At 44.1% G+C, this 6,000-nt stretch overlaps 1 protein-coding gene across 1 annotated transcript in view; it reads right to left on the bottom strand.

The window, feature by feature from the left end:
* FAR1 (fatty acyl CoA reductase 1) overlaps nt 1–4,181 on the bottom strand; it is a 39,642-nt gene extending 35,461 nt beyond the window's left edge. The window contains exon 1 of the mRNA XM_014938324.1: nt 4,092–4,181. The gene's annotated coding sequence lies outside the window, so the exon portion shown is untranslated. The remainder of the gene's footprint in view (nt 1–4,091) is intronic.
* Between the last annotated feature and the right edge of the window lie 1,819 nt (nt 4,182–6,000).

Below are 6,000 nucleotides of genomic sequence, written 5' to 3' on the forward strand. Positions count from 1 at the left end.
GGAGGAGGAACACAAACAACGCTGGAGCAGCTCATCGGTTTGTCTAGTGTCACCATTAAGAGACAAATCCACATAATTAAAACCCATTCCTCATATTGATCAGAAAGGGCAAAGGTAACTATCCAAAAAGCATACTTGCAATTACACTCGGTTCAAAACATCGGAAGGACAAGATAAGCTGAGCTAGTCTTTTACTAGAATTGCCTTGGCATGTATGATTAAGTTTGTTAGCAAAGCATTTACAACCAGAATACTTCATCAAGAACAAAAAAACCACAACTCTTATTCCTCCTTTGTTTAAAATTATTATGGAGCCAGAAGGCTTGAGTCTCATTTAACAGCAGACATTACACAATGAATTTGAAGTCCTAAGAACCAACACCTCCAGATACCTTCCATACTTTCCCATACCTTTTACAATTACAAAAAAACCCCACATAAATAAAAATCCAAAGTTATCAACCTTGCTGATCCTCTCACCTCCTCTCAACTGAAAAGTTTCAGGTAGTTGAAGGAAGACTTACAGGGAAAATGCCTTTTTTTTTTTTTTGACAGATCTATGTGAATGTTTAATACTATTCACTAACTCTATGTCCATAGGAAAAATCTCAAATACTCTTGATCATGTTTCACCAAATCCCAACTTCCAGTGCCTCTGTAGTAAAGCAAACCCATAGTAAGTATAGTCACAGCTAGTGATAGCTGTAAAAAGACCTAAGATTTTAAAACCCTTTGTTAAAATCCTACAGTTAAGTCATCCATAACTATAACAAGAACCTAATTTCTTAATGTTTAGGTGAACCATTTCAAAATTCTTTATCTGAAACTGCAGTCAAATATAACATATTAACATGGTGCTATCCAATGGCTTTCCAATGCAAATAAAGGTATTTCTTCTATTATGTTCCTGCAGAAATTCCCACTAACTCTTCTGAAACCTAAAAATAATGAGTTTACCTGACAACTGCTCTATCAAGTTGCATTTGAAGCCTAATCATGTTTAAAAAAAAAAGCAAAACAAAAACAAAAACCACACACAAGTATGCCCTTCCTTTTTTCCAATACATGTAGAACAAAACCCTGTCAAAAAAATAAATGCCCATTTTCACAACTTCCTTATCTTTAAAAATAGCTTAAACACACACAGTTAAAGCAAACCCTACTAACAGATTGCCTACTTGTCCTACAAAATGACAAATACAAGTGAACACTAACTAAACAGGATGCATGAATCCTCTTCTCTTCCTTCTCAGAAGGACAGAGGTATTTACTCCACTACATATTGATCACTGGAGATGCTTAGGGCTCCAACCTTAAGGTCTGTTTACATTAATGCATGTGTTATTTGAATCTATCAATTATACCTACTGCTCTAGAAGCCCTACAAATTTACAAAGATCAAGCTGAACCATGACATGTAAAGGTTGACATGATGTACTGAATATGTAGCTACCAACACCAAATGGCAGCTTAGCAAGATCTACTAAGCACAGTCCATCTAATCACACCCAAAGGAAGAAAGTAATCTAATATGGTCACACCTTCTTCAACAAAGTTTGGAAAAAGCTTTCCAAAGAAGAACAGTTTTATAAAAAGGGTCCCACAATAAACCCAGGGTTGGAGACACTCAGAAGAAAAAAAGCAAATAGGAATATCTAGTCTATTCAGTGGGACAGTATTTATTAGGACTGTTTGCAGCGTCCAAACTTTAGAAGTGCTGAGGCTAAATAAAGCATAGCTGGAGGACTGTATTACTGCAAGGCTCAGAATTAGCAACTGGGAGAAACACTATAGACATAATAAAGGTACTAACAATGTCTAACCATTAAAGGATTACATGAGGTAAGTCCTCCACCTACAGACAAGGCAACCAAATTAACCAAGCACAAGTTTTGATGATATTGGTTCCTTTTCAGAAGTTTTTGTTTTAGTTACCCAGCAGCTCTGCTTCCTGCAGACAAGTAACAGGCATATTGTACTGAACACAGACTCTCCTCAAACACTGAATGTTGTGTGACAAAAAACCCAAAACACATACACAAAACACAAGCACAATTTCTGGCTGGAGAAACTAACCAAACGTGGAGTCACTGCAATGATACAGCCATGCCCTCAATGACACCTAGTACGTTTTCTGGCACTTGCTTAAACTTTCTAAATTGCTGTATAACAATTTTAGTTTGTTATACATTCCCTCCAAGCAGTGGAAGCACCGTGCTTGTGAGGAACCGCAACTTCCTACAAGAGGTAGAACTCAGAAACAGGAAGGTGACAGGTCCCTCTGCATATAGGCCTCTCAGGAGCTACGGTTCTATGGATGAACTGATTCCACATTCACAGAAGAAATGACAGTACAGGTATTTCAAGACATCTATTACTCCAGCTTTCAAAGATGACTCTCTTAAGCAGGATCACAGGAGAATCAGGAGCTGCACTGTAAAACTGACATTTAGTGATATTCTCTGCTCACATCTGGCTAGTAGGTATCATGTGCATTTTCAAAGTAAGGAACACTAAATACCAAATGAACAGAAATCCTTTGCTACTATAAAAGTTACAGTTTTGCTTCAATGCTAACTTTTTACTGACAAGTGTTAGCTGCTCAGGATGATTAAGATGTGGATAGGTTGAGGTTTTTTTGGAACTATAGGAAGAAAAAAATATTTCTGTCCAGAACATCCCTCTACATTAGATAGTCACATTTAATGGAAAATAACTGCCCCACTGTGCTTCTACTGTTTACTAGAGACTTTACTGTCTCTAGTAAAGCTTCATTAGATCTGCAGTCCAGCATAAGGTAAATAAAGACTATGTACTTGCAGTAAAAAGATACAGATCTAGATTTACATATTATTTCGCAGTTCTGCAATAGCTAGGAGGAAAAAACCAACCAACATCAAACCTGTAAAGTCAGTCTTTCATACACAGTTGTGGGAGGTTTTGGGTGGGGAAATGCCTGATTTTTAAGGGATCTATATTTGAGGGGAGGGTATAAAAACAGGGTAGAAGAGTAAAGATCCTAAACATGTATACCTAATACATGATCTCCAAATTGCTGAAATAATGGTTATGAAGCACAGATGTGATACACAAACTGGAGAAGCTGGGTGTCAAGAAATTCTATTTGCTACAGTACAAATGGATATCACAGATAGTAGAACTCCTACATGCTCCAGTTCTGGTGTAATTATTATTGAAACAGTTATTAAAATATCAAAAACGTTCAGTTGCTAAAGCTCTTAGGTAGGTTAAATGAAATTAAAGGTTTCTATTTCCATGGGATTCAAGCTGGTTTCAATTACAAGAGTGCTACCAGCGTATCTGCCATTAGCCACACTTCAAACTTCACTCAAGACGGTCTTTCTGTAGATCCACGCGGTTCCTGCCCCATGAGGACTCCAAGCCTCTACCCACAGTCAGGGGCTGCTGCACACCCTAAGAGTTATCACAGCTCTCCATCTACTATTTCTTGCCGCATGGACCCATTGAACTGAGACTCCTGTTTGAAGAGACAGGCCGTTTCGCCTCTCTTCCCCATACATTCTTCTAAGCGGGGGAGAAACTCGTGGCCTTTTCCTGTAAGTCTATTTGCACTAGCCACAATGACACGGGCTCTGAGAAAGAGGAACTACCGTGGCGGTACGGCCGGAGCTGGGGGAAGCAGAGCTGCCTGGCAGGAAGAGCCGGCGCACTGCTGCTCAGGAGAGGCCCATCCAGCGCCGGGCGGGAGAGCAGGGGGAGATGGGTGGTACCCTCCGGCTCCGGGCCCAGCGGCAGGTGGAGCGGGCCGCCGCGGACCCCGGGGCTCTCAGCCTAGCCGAAAGGGTCTCCCCCGCTCTTTTTCTAAGCATCGATCCTGGCAACCGAGAGCTCCTCCTGCCTTGCAACGCGCCTCCGGCCTGGCCGCCTGCCCGCCACCACCACGCACCTCAGCGCTCCCCGCCGCCCGCCCTCCCCGGCAGCCTCCCGGAAACGCGCGCCGCCGGCCGGCTCCCTCCGCGCCCACCTCACAGGAGGGGATGGACCCGCTCAGCCCGCAGTCCTCCCTGGCCTCCCCCCGGCTCCCCGCCGCAGCCCGGGTGGCCGCTAACCTGCTGCGGGCGGCACCCCCGGCCGCGCCTGGCTGCCCCGCTGCCCGCGCCGTCCCCCGCCGCTCTGAGGGGCTCGGACAAGCGGTCCTGAAAGAGCCGTTCCCGTTGGCCGTTGCGCAGACGGTACCCGCTCGCCTATTGGCTGCCGCCTGTGCCGCTCTTTAGGACGAGGAGGACGGGGATTGGCAGCTCCCGGGAGCCCCGCCCAAGGGCGGGGGGTGGGGGGGCTGGCCCGTGTGGAGGCGGATAGTGCGGGGGGAGCGGAGTGGTTGGGGTTTGGCGCCGCCGCCGCCTAGGGAGCGCGCGCGTGCCCCTACCTCCCCCGCCCTGAGAGGCGGGCGGGAGGGGGCGCGCGACCCCCGCTAACGGCCGCCGACACCGGCCTGTGAGGCCTCTCCCCCGTTGGCTCCCGGCCCACGCAACCGGCGGCTCGTCGCTTCCCCGCCTCACGCATCGGAGGCGACCACCGGAGTAGGCCGGCCGGGGTGGTGTGTGTGGCGTTGGGGGGCGACACACACGACTTGGCTGCTTTGTGCCACCGACACCTGAGGTAGATACCCATCAATTGCCACAGGGATTTCACTGGTTTCTGTTGAATATCTAGACCCTCGAATTCCAGTCAATTCCAGTTGAAATGGGCAAAAAGGCAACCACAGCCTCCACAGAGAGCACTTCCAGTTTGCAGGGGAATTTCACACCTGGTGCCTGAGGACCCCCATGCAGCGTTGGATGCGCAATGTCAATGTTCTTTGACGACTTAGTGATACAAATCCTACCTGCGCTACAAAAACGATTGCACCCCACTTGCCTCACCGTTTGTTACCAAACACTGCCGGGCTACACAGCAACGCGCCATTATGCCATGCCCTGTCACCATATGCCATTCGTTTCACAACTGAATATTGCACAGATGGACACGCATCAGCTTAAAAAAAAATATCGAGCATTCAAAAGTCTGGAAACACCCTATATAAGCTTGCACAACCCATATTTATTCAGATTACAGTGCATATTAAGTAGTATATGAGAATTATTGTAAACACAGCCTTTGCTTATGCAACTGCGTGAGCATGTTACTTTTTCAGAATAGCTTCTGCCTGGTCCAGGCCACGAGAATGGGAGCTGTGCTCACATAATCCACAGAGATTCAATAACTTATTTTATCCTTATTGTTAGATGTGTACACTCATGGTTTATCTACTCCATACTAGTTAAACCTAGTACCTAAGTACTTCTTGACAGAGAAGAGTTAGAATCACGTAACTCTAAGCTCGTTATCATAATTGTTAGTGGACAGTTTTTCAAAGACACTATTCCTTGGAAAATAACCCGCTCATTGAAGCTGAAGCATTATCCCATCATCTGTCATATAGGAAAACCAACTCAGGCTGTGCAAATCTCCCATGTTCCTGCTGGGAAGCTTTACTACTTTGTTGTCTTTTGCCCAGTCTTATTTTTGAAAAGAGCTAAAAAATGGTGGGGCTTTAAACCTTGTCTATAATAAATACCATATCATCCAATGATTGTCAAAGTTCATTAATGATCATTTATAATGAACTGACAGTGCATTAACTGATGCACTTAATATAAATTGTTGTTTATAATAACAATTAAGCAATTTTGTTATCAGAATTTTAAATGCAGTTTCTTGGCAAAACAGGGGAAAACAAAATACATGTAAAAGTTATGTAAAATGAAAAATAAAAAGTGCATGTTTTGTTATCAGAATTTTAAACGCAGTTTCTTGGCAGAACAGGGGAAAACAAGAAAAATACATGTAAAATTTATGTAAAATGAAAAATAAAAAGTGCATGTAAAAGCATGTATTCTGTAGTCTGAAAATACCTAATCAGTATGGTTTCTGAGTGGCAAAATACAGCATGAAAATTACAGATTTTCTTCATTTTTG

The sequence above is a fragment of the Calidris pugnax genome, unplaced genomic scaffold (genome assembly GCF_001431845.1).
Source record: "Calidris pugnax isolate Ruff unplaced genomic scaffold, ASM143184v1 scaffold93, whole genome shotgun sequence".
NCBI lineage: Eukaryota > Metazoa > Chordata > Aves > Charadriiformes > Scolopacidae > Calidris > Calidris pugnax.